Source organism: Rattus norvegicus, chromosome 18 (genome assembly GCF_021556685.1).
Source record: "Rattus norvegicus strain SHRSP/BbbUtx chromosome 18, alternate assembly SHRSP_T2T, whole genome shotgun sequence".
Taxonomy (NCBI): Eukaryota; Metazoa; Chordata; class Mammalia; order Rodentia; family Muridae; genus Rattus; species Rattus norvegicus.
In genome coordinates, this window is record NC_141551.1 from 55,713,485 (window position 1) to 55,741,008 (window position 27,524).

The following is a 27,524-nucleotide window of genomic DNA, read 5'->3' on the forward strand; positions in this document are numbered from 1 at the left end:
TTCACATACACACATATACGTAATATGTAAATGTTCACCCTATTGATTTTATTCCTCCACTAATGAAACTCTTATAACCTGAGTGTTGTTGGGGCTGAGACAGGTACACACTGAGAATTGTTGCCCTTCAACCTAGCTTTGAGTTGAGTGACAGATCCTGTCTCAAGGGAATAATGTCCTCTCATTTGGTCTCTGCAAGTCACACACAGAGATGTATACCTATGCGTTCATGTCCACATGCGTGCGCACACACACACACACACACACACACACACACACACAGATCAAGTGAGAATAATTTATTGTCAATAAACATGAATTTCTATAAAACATAAAGTGTTCAAATTAGTAAGCTATCAAATATGAAAAAGGCAACAACCAGGAATCATAAAAAATACACTTTTCTATTAAAAATAAGACATTAGATCTGAATAGTTCAAATTTTTCTATGCAGTATGATCAGAGAGTAATACCTTTAAAGATAAGTGGAGAAACTACTCCAATTCTGACTTTCAATATGAAATAATAATGATAAGAAGACTCATTAAGAAAAAGATCAACCTTCATTACAATCCCAGCTAGAAAATCATTATTTGTTAGTTCCTTTAGTGTCTTACATACATATTTGCATGAATATGTATATGTATCCTTCAGAAGGATAAAAAAAGATGATCAGTGAAAATATTTTTTAGTCTTTTATAGAAACAGTGTATTGAAATGTACCTCAGGCTGCCTTGTATTTACTGTGTACCCCAGGCTTACTTCAAACCCATGATCCTCCTACCTCAATGGTGAAGTTTAGAACCACAGACCACCATGCTCTAAAGAAAATCTAAAAAGCATAGATTTGGCATCTTTACCTTCTTTTCTTCCTAAGCCCACTGTCTTGGTTACTTTTCTATTGCTGTGACAAAACACCAAAACCAGGGCAATTTATAAAAGAAATAATTTAATCGGGCTTATGGTTTCATCGAGAGCTCACAGCACATCCTACAGAAGCAGGAGGCAACACCAAGAACGGTACAAGTCTTTTGAAACCTCAAAGTCCATCCTAAGTAATATACTTCCTCCAAAGAGGACACACCACCTAATACTTCTCAAACAGGTCTACCAATTAGGTACCAAGTATTTACTCATATAAGCTTATGGGAGGAAAATCTCATTTAAAAACCACACCCATATCCTCTGAGATTTCCCATTGTTAGGACATGAACTAACACAATGAATATAGGAGAAACAAAGTTGGCAGGTCTCATTGATTTTCTTCTGCCTCCCAAGTGTGAGTTTTGTGTTTGCACTAGTCCTGGATATTCAGCAACAAATATATAAATAAAGAAAATGGGATATTCATAACAGTATTTATTGCTCACACACAAAAAAAGGACTTCATGTCATTTGCAGATCAAATAAATGGAAACAAAGCTCTTCATTTTAAGTAAAATAAGCAGAATCTTGGGAAAAAAGTACCACATTTTCCTTCATGTAGAATCCAGGGAGAAAGACAAGAAAAAGCAGACTTTGAGAGTACAGGAGGGAGGAAGATAAGAATGGGTATCTCCCATGCAAATGGATTGGCAAAATTAATATTGTAAAAATGGCAATCTTGCCAAAGCAATCTAAAGATAGAGTTAGAAAGAGAAATTTGCAAATTCATTTGGGATAATAGAAAACCTAGGATAGGGACAACTATCCTCAACAATAAAAGAACATATGAGGGAATCACCATCCCTGACCTCAAGCTATACTACAGAGCAATAGTGATAAAACAGTATTGTATTGGTACAGAAACAGGCAGGTAGATCAATGGAATAGAATTGAAGACCCAAAAATGAACCCACATACCTATGGTAACACGATCTTTGACAAAGGACCTAAAACAATCCAGTGGAAAAAAGACAGCATTCCTTTTTTTTTTAATGGTAAACCAAATGATACCATTTTTAATGTGTTTTTATTTTTTTAAAGATTTATTTATTATATAAAAGTACACTGATGCTATCTTCAGACATACCAGGAGAGGGCATCAGATCCAATTACAGATGGTTGTGAGCCACTATGTGATTGCTGGAACTTGAACTCAGGACCTCTGGAACAGCAGTCAGTGCTCTTAACCACTGAGCAATCTCTCCAGCCCAAAGAAGGCATCATATTCTTGGGGCTAGATTTATACCACATGGGTGCTGGGAATCAAACCCAGGTCCTCTGGAAGCACAGCCAGTGCTCTTAACCACTGAGCAATTCCTTGAACAGAAGACAGCATTCTTAACAAATGGTGCTAGTTCAACTGGTGGTCAGCATGTAGAAGAATGCAAATCGATCCATTCTTAATGCCCTGTATGAAACTCAAGTCCAAGTGGATCAAGGACCTCCACATCAAACCAGATACACTCAAACTCACAGAAGAAAAAGTGGGAAAAGTCTTGAACACATGGGTACTGAGGAAGACTTACTGAACAGAACACCAATGGCTTATGGTCTAAAATCAAGAATGGACAAGCAAAACCTCATAAAATTTAAAGCTTCTGTAAGGCAAAGGACAATGTCATTAGGACAAAACGGCAACCAACAGGTTGAGAAAAGATCTTTACCAATCCTACATACGATAGAGGATTAATATCCAATATATGCAAAGAAATCAAGAAGATAAACTCCACAGAATCAAATAACCATACTAAATTATGGGGTACAGAGCTAAACAAAGAATTGTCAGCTGAGGAATATCGAATGGCTAAGAAGTTCCTAAAGAAATGTTCAGCATCCTTAGTCATCAGGGAAGTGCAAATCAAAGCAACCCTGAGATTTCACCTCACACCAGTCAGAATGGCTAAGATCAAAACCTCAGGTGACAACAGATCTGGTGAGGATATGGAAAAAGAAGAACACTCCTCCATTGTTGGTAGGATTGCAAGCTGCTACAACCACTCTGGAAATCAGTCTGGAGGTTCCTCAGAATATTGGACATAGTACTGCCTGAGAACCTAGCTATACTACTCTTGGGCATATACCCAAAACAAGAACACATGCTCTTCTATGTTCATAGCAGCCTTATTTATAATAGCCAGAAGCTGGAAAGAACCCAGATGTCCTTCAACAGAGGGATGAATACAGAAAATGAGGTACATCTGAACATTGGAGTTCTACTCAGCTGTCAAAAACAATGACTTCATGACATTCATAGGCAAATGGATGGAACTAGAAAATATCATCCTGAGTGAGGTAACCCAATAACATATCCAGCCCATATACATACAAACACCAAACCCAGACAATATTGCTGATGCCAAGAAGTGCATGCTGACAGGAGCTGGATATAGCTGTCTCCTGAGAAGCTCTGTCAGAGCATACAGAGGTGAATGATCACAGTCAACCATTGAACTGAGAATGTGGTCCCCATTGGAGGAGTTAGAGAAAGGATTGAAGGAGCTGAAGGGGCTTGCAACCCCATAAGAACAACAATGCCGGGGGGGGGGGGAGGAAGGAGTGAGGGGAAAAAAAAGAACAACAATGCCAACCAATCAGAGCTTCCAGGGACTAAACCACCATCCAAAGAGTACACATGGACTGAACCATGGCTCCAGCTGCATATGTAGCAGAGGATGGCTTTGTTGAACACCAATGGGAGGAGAAGCCCTTGATCCTGCCAAGGCTGGATCCCCCGCCCCCATGTAGGAGAATGTCAGGGCAGGGAGGTGAGAATGGTGGGTGGTTGGGTGGGGGAACACTCTCATAGAAGCAGGGGGAGAGGGGATGAGATAGAGGGTTTATGGAGAGAAACTGGGAAAAGGGATAACATTTGAAATGTAAATTTAAAAGTACCCAACTTAAAAAAAGAAAGGGTATCGCAGGTGTTAATATGATCAAATATATTATAGTTATGTGTGAAAGTATAACAATTGTACCTATTATTTCATAAAATTGATATACACTAAATAAAGGGCCATTTGAAAAGCTAAAAAAAAATACATTTCTAGTGCTCAGATATGCACAAAAGGCAAGCAAATCAGAAGAAAACCAAGTTGGATGTGGGAACCCACATCTCCAATCCCAGCACTTGGGAGGCAGAGACAAGAGGATTGTAAATTTGAGGCCACCCCAGAGCTACATAGCAAATGTACAGTCAGCTAAATCTAGCAGTAAGCCTATTTCTCGAAAAAGGACACTGGGGGGGGGATGGTTAGGAGAAAAGAAAGATAAAAGAAAGCACTGTGGGAGGAAGAATGAAGTGTTCATTGACTTACAGCTAAGTGAAAGCGTAGACTTGTGAATGCTTGGATGTTGAGTAAAGGGGTAGGGTGGTTTCTGGAATCAATACAAAGTACAAGGAATTATATAGAGAACACCAGGACTCTGAGATGCATGGCATATCCAGTAGTAAGAGAATAGTCAATGTGAAGGCCCGGAAGTACTTTCTACAAAGCTTCTGAGTTACTCTGGTCCCTGGGACCCTTGACAATTACTGGAGACATTTGTGATTCTCACAACTGGAAGATGAGGTAGCAGTGACACCTCTTGTGCAGAGACCAGGGATACTGTAAGGCGCCCAGTGTCGCATAAGACAGGAATGCCCCCATACCTCATCACTCCTTTATTTTTAGTTTGATTTGTTTTTATTAGGAAAGTTAAATCATATTTTTAGAGACTACTAGACGAGATCCATTAAGGAATCCTGAATAGGACAGACATTAAAGTACAAAATAGAATATTGAATGAACAGAAATGCAATAGGAATTAAGAGGAGGTAAGGGGGAAAAAAGGTAAACGTAGCTGAATAGGGTAACATTTTCTGTATGAGATCCTTTGTTCATATTGGAGCATATAATGGGCAAAACACTGCTTAAGAAAAGATGGGTTTGAGGGGTTAGGGGGATGTTGGCCCAGAAACCGGGAAGGGGAATAACAATCGAGATGTAAATAAGAAATACTCAAGTTAATAAAGATAAAAAAAAAGAAAGAAAGAAAAGATGGGTCTATTTTGGCTTAGTCTTCAAGGGGTTAATAAGTCATCCTAGTAGAAAGAGTTGGCAGCAAGAGCCTGGCTGTTCGCATATTAAACAATCAGGAAACAGAAAGTCCACAGAAAGTGGGGGATGCCTGTAAGATCTTAAATGTTACTACCAGCTGGGACCAAATGTTTAGAGACGAGAGACTATGGAGAGTTTTTCCCATCGAACTACAATATTTTGTGGTTTAAAAGGCTTCAGGAAAAAAATGCTACTAATTTTCCATTAATGTAAATAGGCTTCAATGCCTGTCTTGTGTCGGTCAGAGTCAGCAATGATAAATGGCTAGGTCTGTGGGAGCATGTTAATAGGATGTGTACTTTCATAAACACAATATTCACTGAAGAATAGCAATAATAGCAATGTAAGCCAGAAGTGACTGTGCACAATAGAAAACTCAGTCTTTGGGAGGTGGAGGGAAGAGAATCCGAAGAAGCTTCTCCAGAGAGTGGATGCTTCTAGAGTAAAACAGTGTCTAAGAGGGAAAAACAAAACATGTTATATATAGAAGTATAAATGTAAACCCAAATCATCAACACTTTCAAAACAACATAAAACACACTAGAAAAAGTTAAGGTGAAATTTGATTATCAGTTAATTCTATTGTGTGTATTAGGTTCAAATATACAAACAATTATATAGGAGGATGATACCATGCTAGACTAGAATATTAAAATAGAATCACTAGAGTCAGAAATTGTCTGGTTGAAGTTATTTTCCCAGATACAATGTATTTCTATAAAAAATTTTTGGAAATTATACAAGAGGATTAGAATAAAGAATTCATTCTAGAGTCATTCAAAAGCTTCATAACCCACAGAGGCAATACTAAAAGCATAAAGCTAAAATTTAGGGGGAAAAGAACAAAACGAAGATTTCTATGCTAACTAATAACAGTAATGAATAAGTGAATGGTAGGAATTATAAGATAATAATAATAAGATACCTTTTATGAGGTAGTATTACCTCATGAAAAGTAACAAAATTTAACCACACAATATGTAAGGAAAGGAGCAGAATTTTTGCTGCAGTATTATATCAAGTTAAGAACACCCCAAACATCTGTAATACTTATATACACACTTAACAATGGTCAAAAACAATACACTAGTGCTACCTGAAAATAGCCCATAATAAAAATTTTTTCCATTTCCTTTTTTTTTGGAAACTTTTTTATTTACATTTCAAATGTTATCCCCTTTCCCAGTTTCCCTCCATAAACCCCTTATCCCACCCCCTTCCCCCTGCTTCTATGGGGGTGTTCCCCCATACAACCACCCACCCCTTCACACCTCCATACCCTGACATTCCCCTACACTGAGGGGATCCAACCTTAGCAAAACCAAGGGCTTCTCCTTCCAACGGTGCCCAACAAGGCCATCCTCTGATACATATGCAGCGAGAGCCATGGGTCTGTCCATGTGTACTCTTTGGGTTGTGGTTTAGACCCTGGGAGCTCTGGTTGGTTGGTATTGTTGTTCTTATGGGGTTGCAAGACCCTTCAGCTCCTTTAATCCTTTTTCTAACTCCTCCAATGGGGACTCAGTTCTCAGTTCAATGGTTTGCTACTAGCATTAGACTCTGTATTTGTCATGCTCTGGCAGAGCCTCTCAGGAGAAAGCTGTATCAGGCTCCTGTCAGCATGCACTTCTTGGCATCAGCAATATTGTCTGGGTTTATATGTATATGGACTGGATTCCCAGGTAGAGCAGGCTCTGGATGGCCTTTCCTTCAGTCTCTGCTCCAAACTTTGTCTCCATATATCCTCCTATGAATATTTTTATTCCCCCTTCTAAGAAGGACTGAAGCATCCTCACTTTGGTCATACTTCTTCCTGAGCTTCATGTGGTCTGTGGATTACATCTTGGGTAATTCAAGAGTTTGAACTAATATCCACTTATCAATGAATGCATAACATGTGTGGTTTGTTTTTTGGGGGTTTTTTGTGATTGGGTTACCTCACTCAGGATGATATTTTCTCATTCCACCCGTTTGTCTATGAATTTTATGAAGTCATTGTTTTTGATAGCTGAGTAGTACTCCTTTGTGTAAATGTACCACATTTTCTGTATCCACTCCTCTGTTTAAAGACATCTGGGTTATTTCAAGCTTCTGGCTATTACAAATAAGGCTGCTATGGAAATAGTGGAGCATCTTTCAGTATATGCCCAGGAGTGGTATAGCTGGGTCCTCACATAGTCCAATTTTTTGAGAAACCTCTAGACTGATTTCCAGAATGGTACCAGTTTGCAATCCCACCAACAATTAAGGAATGTTTCTCTTTCTCCACATCCTGGCCAGCATCTATTGTCACCTGAGGTTTTTTTTAATCTTTATCCAAAATTCTATCATATCCCCCAAAGTCACAAAAGCCAATCTCTGGAAAAGCTCGTGCCATAGGATTCGGTCAGCCATCCAATCTGCACTGCTTTGTGACCACAGCGCACAGCACAGACCTTAGGTGCAGTGGACAGTTTGGGCAACTAGAAAAGAAATTATGATCATTGTATATGTCTGCCTGTCTAATTCACAGAGCTCTCATTGGCAGACCTCTTTAGAAGGGATACCAATCGGCTTACTTAAAAGTAAGCACATTGAAATGTGGAGGATCCACCAGTATTCCAGACTACAGAAAGAAGGATCTGTACAAATATTGACCCTTCTGATCTTCTGATTTCTACTTGAGGGTTTCACTCCTAACAGTATGCACAGAAGACTGGGTGATGGGGATAATGACAAAGAACAGAGAGACTGCATGGACTCCCACCAGGCCCACACAGAACAGCACTGAAGGAAGGCATGCTGTTCTCTCTCAGACTGCTCAGTTTCCTCATCTCATTCTTTCTGTCTCCATCCCTTCTTCTAACTGTACTATTGCTCTTCATTAACAACAGTAGGAACATGGTATATCAGTGCTAATAAAGGATGCATGTCCGACATCATTTGGTTAGTCTATGCTGACATGGCTTTCTTTTATTCATAAACGTAAAATAAGGATGCGTAGAAAAATGGGGGAGATGGTCCTGAAAGAAAAGGTCAAGGCCAAAGATCAGAAACACTGAGGTTTTCTCTGCTTGCTCCTTTGGATAACCTTCCATAGTTGCTTCTCCATGGGATTCCTGCACTAAGGGTCCAGCTTAGTCAGACCACATAGAATGTCTTTCAAACCCCAACCGTTTGGGCATGTCTCTTGCATTTCCAATCCAGTTATAGTGAACAACATTTCTTCAAGCAGGATTTTAGAGTTTAAGTGAAAATGTTTGTGCCATAGCATCTTATATAATCAAAAGGCACATGATGGGTTGTTTACCATCCAAATGTGAGCCAAGTTCTCACCAAGACCACCTACATTCCAAAGCAAGTCGATGATCGTGGTGGTGCCATTTCCAGCACCTTGTCACATAGATGTTGTCCAGAACCCTTATACCATGTCCAGAGTCTCCCTGATGCTGTTGACAACCATCAGCAAGTTCCAATTCCCAGTGTGTTCTTACACTTCATGGTTTTTGCTTCATTAAGACCCCAGTCTTTATGCTATGGCAAAGTAATGGAGAATAGGGGAAGAGTAGGCACTGCACCATGTCAGTGAGTAGTGAGGCACCTAAGAACAGAAAAGCCAAGTTAGGGTACAGGGAAGGGCTCAGCAACACACACTAGAACAGTATGACTTCACCTCTCTGGGCTCTGGGTTTTATCTACCAATGGAGGCAGTGTAGACAGTTTAACTGAAAACAAAACAAGCAAAAATCACTCCCTTATTCAACTAACAAACATGGAGCCAGGTATGTGTGGCTGATTAAAAGAAGATAATCCTCCCTCATAAGGGAGGTCACAATCCCTCCAGGGAGGATGAAAGATAGAGCCTGGGAAACAGGCTTCTAACAATCACCTGCCAAAGCAAGAAAAATGTAATGTGGGGACCAGAGTAACAAACTGATCTCTCCCCCCCCCCCCTCTCTCTCTCTCTCGCTCTCGCTCTCCCCTCTCTCTCTCCCCTCTCTCTCTCCTCTCTCTCTCTCTTTCCTCTATCTCTCCTCTCTCTCCTCCCCCCCCTCTCTCCTCTCTCCGTTCATTCTCCTTATCTGCATGTTATTCTATATTAATATGTTATCAATGACAAGAAAGCAATAGTTGCTTATATATTTCTCTGCTGTAGGTGGCACCAAAGGACATTAAATAGCAAGATGAGGCTGGACTAGGCAGGTACAGTAATAGATATGTACTAAAAAGTCCTATTGAGGCCTAAGTTATACAGGAACTTCCTGAACCAAATGAGAAATTCTGCCTTCTCCAGTTGAAACCTTCCTATACTAGCAACCCACAGAGACCAACTAACAAAGCCCCCCTTTACTAGGCTGATCTACAATTTTCAGAAATTTTGCTCCAGAACTAACATCAACCCCACAAAGAAAAATGGATACATCAACCCTGCTAAGACTTATTCTCCTCCTCCACATTGCAATACCTCCATAGAAAGAAGACAGGTGACTTGAGAAAAAATGAAGACCACCCCCTCCCTTTGCCCCAACCATCCTCTCGGATTCTGCTAGGACCAGCCCTGCATGCCACCATCCACAGGTTGTTTTTGTACCTCATCCAACTGCTTCACTCAATCAGAACTCCCACTTTCTTCTCCAGGGTCTAGCTCAGTGAGAGCTTGATGAGTCTCTTTGAATTGCTTCTTCCACACCTTCTCCCCAACCTGATAGATCTAATCAGAGTTCAACATCCAGTACACTGACCTATTCTGCCCTCCCTTGCCTGAACTGGAAACCATCCCTAATATTCTTCTGGGACCCATCCCATACCACATCCAACTTTTCCACTCAGCCAAATCTAACCCCACACTCCAGGCTTGAACCAGGAGGAACATTCTGGATATCATCCCAGTACCCTCTGACCACCTGATTTCATTCCACTCAAGCTATTTCCAACCTCCTCTTTTTTGCCCCAACCCACCTATCTACATCAGACATAGAAAAAAAATCCACATTCCAACAATACAAAAGATCAAGTCAGTATATTGTCTCCAAAATCTACTAGAACTATGTAAATGCTTTCCAATGATAATTACCTAGATGAACTCAGAACATCCATAAGAACAATTACGAACTTCATCAAAGAATTCAAGGAGTTTAAAGAGAGCACATACATATTTAAAAACTTATCAGTAAAGTTAAGAAAAAGGAACTTGAGAACAAACTACCTAGGTGATGCCTGAGAAAATAGAAACATAAGGCTGGTGGAGAGTATATCATAGATAATACACTAAATATACATGACACTGAACCTATATTAAAAGCTTCTGGAGAAAATAAAGCAAGTTACATATAAAGAAAAACTATTGGAATGACGACTGGTTTCTCAATGGAAATACTGAAAATCAGAAGAGTCTGGAACAATGTATTCCAAGTCCTACATTAATATGCCCAGCAAAACTGCCCACCGTTATTGAAGAAGAAAGAAAAACTTTCCTTGATGTTATAAAAATGGTCATGGAAATAAAAAGGGGTATAAAAACTTGTATATACAACAAGCCAAACATAAGGAAAATATAGAAACCAATATTCAGGCCTAAAGAAAGGAATGAGAACGGAAGGGGCTCTGTGGAAAGAAACACAAAGCCATAATTCTTAAAAAACACAATACCACTGAACACACAAAAATCAACAGCATGATGACCACAATGATCACACTACATTTCATTAATAGCCTTAAAAATCAATAGCTTCAATTCTCCAATCAGGAGATTTAACTGAACAGATCAAGAAGAAAAATCCATCTACCTATTATCTATAGCAAATACATCTTAATTTTAAAGATAGTTGCCACCTTAGGATAAAGGATGGACTGTGATCAAATGGGACCAGAAAACAATCAGGAGCCACTATCCGCACATCTGACTAAACAGACTTCAAACTTGAACCAGAAGCAATTAAGAGGAACACTTCATTCTAATCAATGAGACAGTAAACCAAGAAGATATTACTGTTCTAAACATATGTGCACGAAACTCTTGTGTACCCATTTACTCTCTCTCTCTCTCTCTCTCTCTCTCTCTCTCTCTCTCTCTTTCTCTCTCTCTCTCTCTCTCAGAGAGAAAGAGAGAAAGTATTGGATTTCAAGATATAGATTAATACCAATCCATTATCAGTAGATGGTTTCCAAGAAGCAGGTCATCTGAACAAAAACTAAACAGAGAAACATGAGGATTAATTGACATATTGTATCAAGTAGACATAACAATCTACAGAACAGTCCATGAAGATACCAAAGATTACCATTGTACTCAGCAAACAAACTGAGCCACAAAACAAAAATGCAAAAAGACTGAAGTCACTCTTTCTATTCTATCTAACCACAATGGAATAAAACTTAAAACTGACATCAAATTAATCTCTAGTAAACATACAAACTCACAGAGATTAAGCAACTCATTGCTGAATGGTGAATGAGCCAAAAAAAAAAAAAAATCAAGAAAGACAGAAAAATTTCCAGAATCTAAATGGGAATTAAAAGACAATACAGCAAAATGAAACACAAGAACAATGGGGAAACAGTCCTATGAAGGAAATTTACAGCACTGAGTGCCTACATTAAAAAGTCCAGGGGTTGGGGATTTAGCTCAGTGGTAGAGTGCTTACCTAGGAAGCGCAAGGCCCTGGGTTCGGTCCCCAGCTCCGAAAAAAAAAAAAGTCCAAAACACAGCTCTCTGGACACCGATCTCTTGGGGAGAGAGCTGGATTCTCAGAACTGTGGACAATCCTGAGAGCACAAGTGAGACCAACACTTCTGCTCACATTCCTGTCCCAAAATGACCATGCCTGGACCCCTCTGGATACAGGAACCATGGAGCCCTGTGGGACAGGATCCTTCTGCATACTGCTTGTGTCAGGAGCTGACCCTGTGCCACAGCTATTTGTACCCAGATCCTGCAGGCAGAAAGTTGGTCTTAAGGAGTGCTGACACACAGGCTTACAGGAGGGTCAAGCCACAGTCAGAGACAGCAAGACCAGCTAACACTAGAGATAAGCAGATGGCGAGAGGCAAGGGCAAGAACCTAAGCAACAGAAACCAAGGCTACTTGGCATCATCAGAACCCAGTTCCCCCACCACAGCAAGTCGTTGATACCCCAGCACAACGGAGAAGCAAGATTCTGATTTAAAACCACAACTCATAATGATGATAAAGGACACTAATTAAGAATGACATTAATAACTGCCTTAAAAAATACAGGACTGCTACACCCGCTCCAGTGGAGACAGTGCAGCATGGAGCAAAAAGAGCTTGAATGGCTGCCAGTCCCGAGGTTCGCACCATACGTGGTTAGGCCTCCTGGAGGTCCCTGGCAGACCCCTATAAGGAAACATGCAATCAGCTTTTTTCTTGGCTCAGGTATTGGGTGTATGGCTGCTTGGAAGTGTATTATCTTGCTGGTGTTTGAAACAATAGCCTGTGGCACCTCATCGTCTTATGAGAACCAAGTTGTGTTTTTAGATGTTTTAGGAACTGAGGGATCACAGGACACAAGTCAGCAGACTTTGACCTCGGTGCCCTCGACCGCAGCATCTGAAGCTACTCCAGGAATAGAATTACAAATAGAGAAGTAATTGTGCAAACTTGCTAGAAATGTGATTTTGCCACCAAATAACCCCCAGCAGCATAACTGCTGATTCAAATGTTGTAAACTACTAATGAGACATTTGGGGAAATTATGGACATTTTACAGAAACTTGAATTAGGATTCCAGGGAATTTCTAGAAAGAAAATATAGGAGAAACAGAAGATAAGGATGAATTAGACCAGGAAATGGAGGATTTACAGAATATGGGCTTAATTGTTAGGAGGAAGAATGACTCAATACAGTTCCTTGTGCAAGGAACGTGGTGGCAGCCCCCTAGATGGAAAGGCCCTTACAAGTATGATTCTACAGATGCACCTTTACCTTGGATAGGAATTTATGATAATAATTTAGATAGATGAGTGGTGGTTAGTGGTAAAGGAGTCAAGTGTGGTTCCCTATGTCCCTGGGAGAGGATCAGATGACCTTGAGCTCCCTGGTGTGTTCTCTCAGAGGATCAGCAATGACAGCTGAGGTGATAAGTATATAAATTTCTTATTTTTGGAAAAGATGATTCCTTTTATGGGAGAAATATATTGGATCACCTGAGATCAAAAGAAGAAATATTAAGATTATTAATATGGGAAGTTTAGAGATAGGTTGTTTTGGTTAATAATGAAACTAGTAAAAATCAGATGTCTGGCAGCATGACCACAGGTGAGCATAAAATAGAAATTCTTTCCTGTTTAGTCTATGCTTGAAGTTTCTATATCGTGGTGTGATGATTTCTAAATAAGATTGTAATCATTTGAACCTGTGCCAAAGCCCTTGAAATAATGTATATATGCCCTGATGCTCTTAAGTAAAATTCGCAGCAGTAGCAAACCTCTCTCGTGTGTTTGACTCTGTCTGTCATGCTGAATTCATCCCTGACCTGTATATCCGTGCCTGGTCTCTCCGCAGTATGCCAGACCCCTGAGCAGTCTGCGGCACAGGACAACACAGGAAAACAGGTAGAAGCCCTTAAAGAGGAAAAACAAAAATGCCTTAAAGAATTACAGAAAACCACAACCAAACAGGTGAAGGAATTGAACAAAACCATTCAGGATCTAAACATGAAAGTAGAAACAATAAAGAAATCACAAAGGAACACAACCCTGGAAATAGAAAAACTAGAAAAAAGATCAGGAGACATAGACACAAACATCACCAAAAGATAAAAGAGACACAAGAGAAAAAGAGAGAATCTCAGGGGCAGAAGATACCATAGAAAACATTGACACAACAGTTGAGGGGAAAGTAAGATGCAAAAGGCTCCTACCCCCAAACATACAGGAATCCAGGACACAATGAGAAGATCAAAGCTGAGGATAATAGGTATAGAAGAGAGTGAAGACTCCCAACTTAAAGGGCCAGTATCCTCAACAAAATTATAGAAGAAAACTTCCAAAACCTGAAGAAAAGGATGCCCATAAACATACAAGAAGCCTATAGAACTCCAAATAGATTAGATCACAAAAGAAATTCCTCCTGTAACATAATAGTCAAAACACCAAATACACAAAACAAAAGAAAGAATATTTAAAGCAGTAGGGAAAGGGGTCAAGTAACATATAAAGTCATGGTATACATTCACTGATAAATGGATATTAGCCCAAAAGCTCGAATTACCCAAGATACAATCCACAGACCACATGAAGCTCAAGAAGAAGGACACCAAAAGTGCAGATATTTCATTCCTTCTTAAAAGGGGAAACAAAAATATTCATAGGAGAAGTTATGGGGACAAAGTTTGTAGCAGAGACTGAAGGAATGGCCATTCAGAGCCTGCCCCACCTGGGTATCTAGTCCATATACATACAGACACCAAACCCAGACAATATTGCTGATGCCAAGAAGTGCATGCTGACAGGAGCCTGATATAGCATTCTCCTCAGAGGCTCTGCCAGAGCATGACAAATTCAGAGGTGAATGATCATACCCAACCACTGAACTGAGAGCGGGGTCCCCATTGGAAGAGTTAGTGAAAGGATTGAAGGAGCTGAAGGGGTTTGCAACCCCACAAGAACAGCAATATCAACCAACCAGAGCTCCCAGATACTAAACCACTACCCAAAGAGTACACGTGGACAGACCCATGGTTCCATCTGTATATGAAGCAGAGGATGGCTTTGTTCAGCACCAATGGGAGGAGAAACCCTTGGTCCTGCCAAGTCTGGAACCGCTAGTGTAGGGAAATGTCAGGGAGAGGAGGCAGGAAGGAGTAGGTGGGTGGGACAGGTTAACACCCTCATAGAAGAAGAAGGAGGTAGGGGAGGTGATAGGAGGCTTTTGACTGAAACCTGGAAAGAAGATAACATTTGAAATGTCCATCTTAAAAAATTCCATTAAAAAAGGAAGTAAGGAAAAAAGATCAAGTAACATAAAAAAGCAGACCTATCCATATTACACCAGACTTCTCACCAGAGACAGTGATAGCCAGAAGACCCTGGGCATACATCACACAGATCCTAAGAGAACACAAATGCCAGGCCAGGCTACTAGATCCAGTCAAACTCTGAATTAACATAGATGGAAAAACCAAGATATTCCATGACAAAACCAAATTTACATGATTTATCTTTCCATAAATACAGCCATACAAAGGATAATAGATGGTAAACTCCAACAAAGAAGGGAAACTCCACCCTGGAAAAAGCAAGAAAGTAATCTAATTTCAACTACTCCAAAAGAAGATAGCCACACAAACATAACTCCACCTCTAACAACATAAGTATCAGGAAACAACAATCAGTGGTCCCTAATATCTCTCAACATCAACACACTCAATTCTGTAATAAAAGGACATAAACAATGGGAGATAGAGTTTTAAATTAGCCCAAAACTCAGCAAATCAACAAAACGAGGAGCTATTTCTTTGATGAAATCAACAAGATAAACAAACCCTTAGCCAGAATAACCTGAGGGCACAGAGAGTGCATCCAAATTAACAAAATCAGAAATGAAAAGGGAGACATACCAACAGAATCTAAGAAATTAAAAAAATCATCAGATTTTACTACAAAAGCCTATGTTCAACAAAACTGGAAAATCTGGATGAAATGGACAATTTTCAAGACAGATACCAGGTACTAAAGTTAAATCTGGGTCAGTTAAACCATCTAAACTGTCCCATAACTCCTAAAGAAATAGAAGCAGACACCCGCGGATCCCGGCCCGCAGCAGCTCTCTGCCCCCAGACCCTGTGAGAGAGAGACCCAACCACCTGGTCAGGTGGGCACTCCTGAGGCTGCAGAGCGGAAGAGACCACCAACACTGCTCACCCCTGCCCACATCCCTGGCCCAAGAGGAAACTGTATAAGGCCTCTGGGCTCCGGTGGGGGAGGGCCCAGGAACGGCAGGACCCCTGTGCCTGAGACACCACCAGAACCTGAAGGAAACAGACCGGATAAACAGTTCTCTGCACCCAAATCCCGTGGGAGGGAGAGCTGAACCTTCAGAGAGGCAGACAAGCCTGGGAAACCAGAAGAGACTGCTCTCTGCAAACACATCTCGGACGCCAGAGGAAAAAGCCAAAGACCATCTGGAACCCTGGTGCACTGAAGCTCCCGGAAACGGCAGCACAGGTCTTCCTGGTTGCTGCCGCTGCAGAGAGCCCGTGGGCAGCACCCCACGAGCGAACTTGAGCCTCGGGAGCACAGGTAAGACCAACTTTTCTGCTGCAAGAAAGCTGCCTGGTGAACTCAAGACACAGGCCCACAGGAAAAGCTGAAGACCTGTAGAGAGGAAAAACTACATGCCCAAAGCAGAACACTCTGTCCCCATAACTGACTGAAAGAGAGGAAAACAGGTCTACAGCACTCCTGACACACAGGCTTATAGGACAGTCTAGCCACTGTCAGAAATAGCAGAACAAAGTAACACTAGAGATAATCTGATGGCGAGAGGCAAGCGCAGGAACCCAAGCAACAGAAACCAAGACTCCATGGCACCATCGGAGCCCAATTCTCCCATCAAAACAAACATGGAATATCCAAACACACCAGAAAAGCAAGATCTAGTTTCAAAATCATTTTTGATCATGATGCTGGAGGACTTCAAGAAAGACGTGAAGAACTCCCTTAGAGAACAAGTAGAAGCCTACAGAGAGGAATCGCAAAAATGCCTGAAAGAATCGCAAAAATCCCTGAAAGAATTCCAGGAAAACATAAATAAACAAGTAGAAGCCCATAGAGAGGAGACACAAAAATCCCTGAAAGAATTCCAGGAAAACATAAATAAACAAGTAGAAGCCCATAGAGAGGAGACACAAAAATCCCTGAAAGAATTCCAGGAAAACACAATCAAACAGTTGAAGGAATTAAAAATGGAAATAGAAGCAATCAAGAAAGAACACATGGAAACAACCCTGGATATAGAAAACCAAAAGAAGAGACAAGGAGCTGTAGATACAAGCTTCACCAACAGAATACAAGAGATGGAAGAGAGAATCTCAGGAGCAGAAGATTCCATAGAAATCATTGACTCAACTGTCAAAGATAATGTAAAGCGGAAAAAGCTACTGGTCCAAAACATACAGGAAATCCAGAACTCAATGAGAAGATCAAACCTAAGGATAATAGGTATAGAAGAGAGTGAAGACTCCCAGCTCAAAGGACCAGTAAATATCTTCAACAAAATCACAGAAGAAAACTTCCCTAACCTAAAAAAAGAGATACCCATAGGCATACAAGAAGCCTACAGAACTCCAAATAGATTGGACCAGAAAAGAAACACCTCCCGTCACATAATTGTCAAAACACCAAACGCACAAAATAAAGAAAGAATACTAAAAGCAGTAAGGGAAAAAGGTCAAGTAACATATAAAGGAAGACCTATCAGAATCACACCAGACTTCTCGCCAGAAACTATGAAGGCCAGAAGATCCTGGATGGATGTCATACAGACCCTAAGAGAACACAAATGCCAGCCCAGGTTACTGTATCCAGCAAAACTCTCAATTAACATTGATGGAGAAACCAAGATATTCCATGACAAAACCAAATTTACACAATATCTTTCTACAAATCCAGCACTACAAAGGATAATAAATGGTAAAGCCCAACATAAGGAGGCAAGCTATACCCTAGAAGAAGCAAGAAACTAATCGTCTTGGCAACAAAACAAAGAGAATGAAAGCACACAAACATAACCTCACATCCAAATATGAATATAACAGGAAGCAATAATCACTATTCCTTAATATCTCTCAACATCAATGGCCTCAACTCCCCAATAAAAAGACATAGATTAACAAACTGGATACGCAACGAGGACCCTGCATTCTGCTGCCTACAGGAAACACACCTCAGAGACAAAGACAGACACTACCTCAGAGTGAAAGGCTGGAAAACAACTTTCCAAGCAAATGGTCAGAAGAAGCAAGCTGGAGTAGCCATTCTAATATCAAATAAAATCAATTTCCAACTAAAAGTCATCAAAAAAGATAAGGAAGGACACTTCATATTCATCAAAGGAAAAATCCACCAAGATGAACTCTCAATCCTAAATATCTATGCCCCAAATACAAGGGCACCTACATACGTAAAAGAAACCTTACTAAAGCTCAAAACACACATTGCACCTCACACAATAATAGTGGGAGATTTCAACACCCCACTCTCATCAATGGACAGATCATGGAAACAGAAATTAAACAGTGATGTCGACAGACTAAGAGAAGTCATGAGCCAAATGGACTTAACGGATATTTATAGAACATTCTATCCTAAAGCAAAAGGATATACCTTCTTCTCAGCTCCTCATGGTACTTTCTCCAAAATTGACCATATACTTGGTCAAAGAACGGGCCTCAACAGGTACAGAAAGATAGAAATAATCCCATGCGTGCTATCGGACCACCACGGCCTAAAACTGGTCTTCAATAACAATAAGGGAAGAATGCCCACATATATGTGGAAATTGAACAATGCTCTATTCAATGATAACCTGGTCAAGGAAGAAATAAAGAAAGAAATTAAAAACTTTTTAGAATTTAATGAAAATGAAGGTACAACATACCCAAACTTATGGGACACAATGAAAGCTGTGCTAAGAGGAAAACTCATAGCGCTGAGTGCCTGCAGAAAGAAACAGGAAAGAGCATATGTCAGCAGCTTGACAGCACACCTAAAAGCTCTAGAACAAAAAGAAAGAAATACACCCAGGAGGAGTAGAAGGCAGGAAATAATCAAACTCAGAGCTGAAATCAACCAAGTAGAAACAAAAAGGACCATAGAAAGAATCAACAGAACCAAAAGTTGGTTCTTTGAGAAAATCAACAAGATAGATAAACCCTTAGCCAGACTAACGAGAGGACACAGAGAGTGCGTCCAAATTAACAAAATCAGAAATGAAAAGGGAGACATAACTACAGATTCAGAGGAAATTCAAAAAATCATCAGATCGTACTATAAAAACCTATATTCAACAAAACTTGAAAATCTTCAGGAAATGGACAATTTCCTAGACAGATACCAGGTATCAAAGTTAAATCAGGAACAGATAAACCAGTTAAACAACCCCATAACTCCTAAGGAAATAGAAGCAGTCATTAAAGGTCTCCCAACCAAAAAGAGCCCAGGTCCAGACGGGTTTAGTGCAGAATTCTATCAAACCTTCATAGAAGACCTCATACCAATATTATCCAAACTATTCCACAAAATTGAAACAGATGGAGCACTCCCGAATTCCTTCTGCGAAGCCACAATTACTCTTATACCTAAACCACACAAAGACACAACAAAGAAAGAGAACTTCAGACCAATTTCCCTTATGAATATCGACACAAAAATACTCAATAAAATCCTGGCAAACCGTATTCAAGAGCACATCAAAACAATCATACACCATGATCAAGTAGGCTTCATCCCAGGCATGCAGGGATGGTTTAATATACGGAAAACCATCAACGTGATCCATTACATGAACAAACTGAAAGAACAGAACCACATGATCATTTCATTAGATGCTGAGAAAGCATTTGACAAAATTCAACACCCCTTCATGATAAAAGTCCTGGAAAGAATAGGAATTCAAGGCCCATACCTAAACATAGTAAAAGCCATATACAGCAAACCAGTTGCTAACATTAAACTAAATGGAGAGAAACTTGAAGCAATCCCACTAAAATCAGGGACTAGACAAGGCTGCCCACTCTCTCCCTACTTATTCAATATAGTTCTTGAAGTTCTAGCCAGAGCAATCAGACAACAAAAGGAGATCAAGGGGATACAGATCGGAAAAGAAGAAGTCAAAATATCACTATTTGCAGATGACATGATAGTATATTTAAGTGATCCCAAAAGTTCCACCAGAGAACTACTAAAGCTGATAAACAACTTCAGCAAAGTGGCTGGGTATAAAATTAACTCAAATAAATCAGTTGCCTTCCTCTATACAAAAGAGAAACAAGCCGAGAAAGAAATTAGGGAAACGACACCCTTCATAATAGACCCAAATAATATAAAGTACCTCGGTGTGACTTTAACAAAGCAAGTAAAAGATCTGTACAATAAGAACTTCAAGACACTGAGGAAAGAAATTGAAGAAGACCTCAGAAGATGGAAAGATCTCCCATGCTCATGGATTGGCAGGATTAATATAGTAAAAATGGCCATTTTACCAAAAGCAATCTACAGATTCAATGCAATCCCCATCAAAATACCAATCCAATTCTTCAAAGAGTTAGACAGAACAATTTGCAAATTCATCTGGAATAACAAAAAACCCAGGATAGCTAAAGCTATCCTCAACAATAAAAGGACTTCAGGGGGAATCACTATCCCTGAACTCAAGCAGTATTACAGAGCAATAGTGATAAAAACTGCATGGTATTGGTACAGAGACAGACAGATAGACCAATGGAATAGAATTGAAGACCCAGAAATGAACCCACACACCTATGGGCACTTGATTTGTGACAAAGGAGCCAAAACCATCCAATGGAAAAAAGATAGCATTTTCAGCAAATGGTGCTGGTTCAACTGGAGGGCAACATGTAGAAGAATGCAGATCGATCCATCCTTATCACCCTGTACAAAGCTTAAGTCCAAGTGGATCAAGGACCTCCACATCAAACCAGACACACTCAAACTAATAGAAGAAAAACTAGGGAAGCATCTGGAACACATGGGCACTGGAAAAAATTTCCTGAACAAAACACCAATGGCTTCTGCTCTAAGATCAAGAATCGACAAATGGGATCTCATAAAACTGCAAAGCTTCTGTAAGGCAAAGGACACTGTGGTTAGGACAAAACGGCAACCAACAGATTGGGAAAAGATCTTTACCAATCCTACAACAGATAGAGGCCTTATATCCAAAATATACAAAGAACTCAAGAAGTTAGACCGCAGGGAAACAAATAACCCTATTAAAAAATGGGGTTCAGAGCTAAACAAAGAATTCACAGCTGAGGAATGCCGAATGGCTGATAAACACCTAAAGAAATGTTCAACATCTTTAGTCATAAGGGAAATGCAAATCAAAACAACCCTGAGATTTCACCTCACACCAGTGAGAATGGCTAAGATCAAAAACTCAGGTGACAGCAGATGCTGGCGAGGATGTGGAGAAAGAGGAACACTCCTCCATTGTTGGTAGGATTGCAGACTGGTAAAACCATTCTGGAAATCAGTCTGGAGGTTCCTCAGAAAATTGGACATTGAACTGCCTGAGGATCCAGCTATACCTCTCTTGGGCATATACCCAAAAGATTCCCCAACATATAAAAAAGTCAAGTGCTCCACTATGTTCATTGCAGCCTTATTTATAATAGCCAGAAAATGGAAAGAACCCGGATGCCCTTCAACAGAGGAATGGATACAGAAAATGTGGTACATCTACACAATGGAATATTACTCAGCTATCAAAAACAACGAGTTTATGAAATTCGTAGGCAAATGGTTGGAACTGGAAAATATCATCCTGAGTGAGCTAACCCAATCACAGAAAGACATACATGGTATGCACTCATTGATAAGTGGCTATTAGCCCAAATGCTTGAATTACCCGAGATCCCTAGAACAAACGAAACTCAAGACGGATGATCAAAATGTGAATGCTTCACTCCTTCTTTAAATGAGGAAAAAGAATACCCTTGGCAGGGAAGGGAGAGGCAAAGATTAAAACAGAGACTGAAGGAACACCCATTCAGAGCCTGCCCCACATGTGGCCCATACATATACAGCCACCCAATTAGACAAGATGGATGAAGCAAAGAAGTGCAGACTGACAGGAGCCGGATGTAGATCGCTCCTGAGAGACACAGCCAGAATACAGCAAATACAGAGGCGAATGCCAGCAGCAAACCAATGAACTGAGAATAGGTCCCCCGTTGAAGGAATCAGAGAAAGAACTGGAAGAGCTTGAAGGGGCTCGAGACCCCAAAAGTACAACAATGCCAAGCAACCAGAGCTTCCAGGGACTAAGCCACTACCTAAATACTATACATGGACTGACCCTGGACTCTGACCCCATAGGTAGCAATGAATATCCTAGTAAGAGCACCAGTGGAAGGGGAAGCCCTGGGTCCTGCTAAGACTGAACCCCCAGTGAACTAGACTATGGGGGGAGGGCGGCAATGGGGGGAGGGTTGGGAGGGGAACACCCATAAGGAAGGGGAAGGGGGAGGGGGATGTTTGCCCGGAAACCGGGAAAGGGAATAACACTTGAAATGTATATAAGAAATACTCAAGTTAATAAAAAAAAAAAAGAAATAGAAGCAGTCATTAAAGTCTACAAACAGAAAAAAAAAATCTCAGGACCTGATGGGTTTAGTGCAGAATTCTATCAGACCTTCATAGAAGACCTAATACCAATACTGTCCAAACTATTCCACAAAATATAAACAGAAGGAACACTACCCAATTCCTTCTATGAAGCCACAATTTCGCTTATATCTAAATGACACAAAGACCCAACAAAGAAAGAGTACTTCAGACCAATTTCCCTTATGAATATTGATGCAAAAATACTCAAAAAAAAACTATCTTCAAAAAAGTAACCTCAAAGGTAAAAAAAAAAAGTGATCATTTCATTAGATGCTGAGAAAACATTTGACAAAACTCAACACCCCTTCATGTTAAAAGTCATGAAAAGATCAGGAATCCAAGGTCCATACCTAAACTTAGTAAAAGCAATATATAGCAAATCAGTAGCCAACATCAAACTAAATGGAGAGAAACTTGAAGCAATACCACAAAATCAGGGATGAAACAAGGCTGCCAATCCTCTCCCTACTTATTCAACATAGGACTCAAAGTCCTAGTCAGAGCAATCAGGCAATAAAGGAGGTCAAATGAATACAAATTGGAAAGGAAGAAATCAAAATATCACTATTTGCAGGAGATATGATAGTTTACTTAAGTATACTATCATATCTTCTGCAAACAGTGGCTTGACCCTCCTGCATACCTGTTTTCTTTGAGCTGAATCTGAGAGGAGAGAGATCTGCTCTCAGGTGCATAGGTGCTCCTGGCAACTGTCTTTCAGCTCTCAGGGCAGCCAGAAACCCGAAGGGTCTTGCCCCTGACTGTTCCTAGGTCCCTGTGCCCAGAGGACAGAGATGGCAGTAGGCAATTTCCTCTTGGTTCAGGAATATGAGCAGAAAGTAGTTGACTCCTCTGAGTTCTCTGGAGTGTCCACACTTCTGAGGGTGCAGATCTGTCCCCCTTGGGATTTGGGTGAAGGGAGCTGTGGGATTGGTTCAGTTTAGTCCCAGGCACAGGCAGAAATCAGCAGGTTCCTGCGGCTGACTTCTTTTTTCTTTTCTGTGAATAATGAGATAGGAGTTTTTTAAACCCTTAGAGAATATAGGGCTACAGTTAACATAGCTCAACATAATAAAAGCTATATATAGAAACCCACAGCCAATATCTCACTAAATGGGGAGCTTGATGCAATCCTACTGAGGTCAGGAATGAGACAGGGATGTCCACTATCTCCATTCCTAATCAATATTGTGTTAAAAGTACTAGTTGAGGCAATAAGGTAAGGGAACAAAATTAAAGAGAAACAAATAAAGAAATCAGACTATCACTATTTGCAGATGTTATGACACATATCACATACATACCTATAGATATTCTAAAACTTCTATCAGTAAACTTCTAGAAATAAAAAAATTAGTGACAAATACAAAATAAGCTCCCACAAATCAATGTCTTGCCCGTAGATCAACAACTGAAGAGAGAGGGGCTGATAAATAGATCTGGGACACATGCAATTCCATTCCCAATAGCCTCAAAGAAAATAAAATATCTAGGAATAAAATTAACCCAGGAAGAGAACTTCTACAATAAAAGCTTTAAGACACTGAAGAAATAAAGACATGGAAATTTTAAGCACATTCCTTCCTCTTGGATTAGTAGAAATTGTATTTTGAAAACTCCCATTTTACCAAAAGAGACTTAGAGATTCAATGCCATCCCAATTTTAAATACCCCTATCTCATTATTGACAGAAAAGAAAAAAGAAAAAAAAGTATCTTAAAATTCAGATGGAATCATAAAAGACTAAAACAATCCTGAACAAAATGATCAATGCTCTGAACTGAACACAGTTCCCTGCACCCAAATCCCATGGAGGAGACAGGAGATCTGAACTCCCAGAAGTGCAGACAATCTTGAGACTTCAGGACAGACCAACACTTCTGCCCACATTCCTGGCCCAAGAAGAAACTGCATAGTGCCTCTGGATACAGGAATATAAGAGAAGTCACCAGCAGGAACCTGCTGGTTTCTGCCTGTGCCTGGAACTGAACTGAACTGATCCCACGGCTCCCTGCACCCAAATCCCAAGGAGGACAGATCTGAACCCTCAGAAATGAGGACACTCTGGAGAACTCAGAGGAGTGAACGACTTTCTGCTCATATTCCTGAACCAAGAGGAAATCGCCTACTGCCATCTGCGCCCTCTGGGACCTAGGAGCAGTCAGGGGCAGGACCCTTTGGGTTTCTGCCTGCCCTAAGAGCTAAAAGCCAGTTGCCAGGAACACCTATGTACCTGAGTGCAGAGCTCTCTCTTCCCAGATACAGCTCAAAGAAAACAGGTCTACAGGAGTGCTGACACACAGGCCAACAGGAGGGTCAAGCCACTATTTGCAGATGATATGATAGTATTCTTAAGTGACCCCGAAAGTTACATGAGAGAACTTCTAAGCCTGATAAACAACTTCAGCAAAGTGGCTGGATATAAAATTAACTCAAACAAATCAGTAGCCTTCCTCTACTCAAAGAATAAACAGTCTGAGAAAGAAATTAGGGAAATGACACCCTTCAAAATAGTCACAAATAATATAAAATATCTCAGTGTGACTCTAACCAAGCAAGTGAAAGATTTGTATGACAAGAACTTCAAGTCGCTGAAGAAAAAAATTGAAGAAGATCTCAGAAAATGGAAAGACCTCCCATACTGATAGATTGGCAGGCTTAATATTGTAAAAATGGCCATTTTGCCAAAAGCAATCTACAGATTCAGTGCAATCCCCATCAAAATTCCAACTCAATTCTTTATAGAATTAGAAGGAGCAATTTGGAATAAGAAAAATCCCAGTATATCAAAAACTATTCTCAGCAATAAAAGAACTTCTGGGGGAATCACCATGTCTGACCTCAAGCTGTATTACAGAGCAATAGTCATAAAATCTCTATGGTTTCGGGACAGAAATAGGCAGGTAGATCAATGGAATAGAAATAAAGACTCAGAAATGAACCCACACACCTATGGTCACTTGATCTTTGACAAAGGAGTTGTCCCCTCCAGTGGGGAAAAAAGATAACATTTTCAACAAATGGTGCTGGTTCAACTGGAGGTCAGCATGTAGAAGAATGCAAATCAATCACTCTTATCTCCCTGTACAAAGATCAAGTCCAGTTAGATCAAGAATCTCCAAATCAAACCAGATACACTCAAACTAATAGAGAAAAAAGTGGGCAACAGCCTTGAACACATGGGCACTGGGGAAAATTTACTGAACAGAATACCAATGGCTTAGGCTCTAAGATCAAGAGTTGACAAATGGTACATCATAAAATTGCAAAGGTTCTGTAAGGCAAAGGACACTGTCATTAGGACAAAACAGCAACCAACAGATTGGGAAAAGATCTTTACCAATCCTACATCTGATAGAGGGTTAATAGCCAATGTATACAAAGAACTCAAGAAGTTAGTCTATTTCATAGACTCAAATAACCCTATTAAAAAACGGGGCACAGAGCTAAACAAAGAATTCTAAACTGAGTAATATCGAATGGCTGAGAAGTACCTAACCAAATGTTGAACATCATTGGTGATCAGAGAAATGCAAATCAAAACAACCCTGGGATTCCACCTCACATCAATCAGAATGGATAAGATCAAAAAACAGGTGACAACAGATGCTGGCGAGGATGTGGAGAAAGAGGAACACTCCTCCATTATTGATGGGATTGCAAGCTGGTACAACCACTCTGGAAATCAATCTGGAGGTTTCTCAAAAAATTGGACATAGTGCTACCTGAGGACCTAGCTATACCACTCTTGTGCATTTACCCAAAATATGATCCAACATATAACAAGGACACATGCCTCACTATGTTCATAGCAGCCTCATTTATAATCACCAGAAGCTGGAAAAGTCCCTGGTGTCCCTCAACAGAGGAATGGATACAGAAAATGTGGTATATCTACACAATGGAGTTCTACTCAGTTATTAAAAACAATGACTTCATGACATTCACAGGCAAATGGATGGAACTAGAAAATATCATCCTGAGGCAGGTAATCCAATCACCAAAAAACACACATGGTATGCAGTCAGTGATATGTGGATATTAGCTCAAAAGCTCAAATTGCCCAAGATACAGTCCACAGACCACATAAAGCACAAGAAGAAGGACAACCAGAATGTGGATACTTCATTCCTTCTTAGAACTGGGAACAAAAAAATAATCATAGGAGGAGATATGGAGACAAAGTTTGAAGCAGAGACTGAAAGAAAGACCATCTGACACTGTCCCACCTGGGGACCCAGCCCATATACATACAGCCACCAAACCCAGACAATATTTCAGATGCCAAGTAGTACAAGCTGACAAAAGCCCAATATAGCTGTCTCCTGAGAGACACAGTCAGAGCATGGCAAATACAGAGGCGAATGCTAGCAGCAAACCATTGAACTGAGAACGGGACTCCGCTGGAGGAAATAGAAAAAGGATTGAGAGAGCTGAACGGGCTTGCAACCCCATAAGAACAATGCCAACCAACCAGACCTCCCAGGTACTAAACCACTACCCAAAGACTATACATGGACTGAACCATGGCTCCAACTGCATATGTAGCAGAGGATGGCCTTGTTGGGCACCAATAGAAGGAGAAGCCCTTGGTCCTGCCATGGTTGGACCTCCCAGTGTCTGGGAGGGTATGTGGGAAGGGGTGGATGAGAAGGGGAATACCCTTATTGAACAAGGGGAAGGGATGGGATAGACAGCTTATGTCCAAGAAATCGGGAAAGGGGATAACATTTGAAATGTAAAAAAATAATCCAATATAAAAATGTCAGTGCTAGAGGTCTTAAGGCACACATTGCAGAACCATACTGATAAACGGCAGTCTGACACTGGCACACAAACATGTAAGCCAAAGAAAAATCAAAGAGCCAGACATGAGTACACAGATCATGAGCCACTGAATATTTAACCGAGATTTCAAAAACATAAGCTAGAAAACAGAATGCAGTGCAGGGATCGCTGGAAATCCACGTGCAGGCGAATGAAATTACACCCATATCTATTACCTTGGCAAAACACCTTCCTCCAACAAAATCCAAGGCCTAAACATGAAATCTGAAAACAGTGATATAGGTGCAGAAAAAGACTTTCTGAACAAGACTCCATTTGTCCAACAATTAAGGCCAAAGGTTGATAAGTAGTGCTTCATAAAA

The 27,524-nt window shown here is 40.4% G+C and overlaps 1 protein-coding gene across 27 annotated transcripts in view; it reads right to left on the reverse strand.

Annotated features, from left to right (window-relative positions):
• The window catches only part of LOC147999817 (uncharacterized), a 120,225-nt gene that overhangs the window by 83,397 nt on the left and 9,304 nt on the right, over positions 1-27,524 (reverse strand). For 3 of the 27 annotated variants that reach the window (XR_015643009.1, XR_015643013.1, XR_015643018.1), the window contains exon 3: positions 23,018-23,373. The exons of 13 other annotated variants lie outside the window; for them this stretch is intronic. The gene's annotated coding sequence lies outside the window, so the exon portion shown is untranslated. Of the gene's footprint in view, positions 1-5,578; positions 8,602-11,644; positions 12,295-18,622; positions 18,682-23,017; positions 23,374-27,524 lie in introns of those variants that run through there. 11 more of the 27 variants (XR_015643011.1, XR_015643017.1, XR_015643005.1 and 8 more) reach the window with 8 other exon arrangements.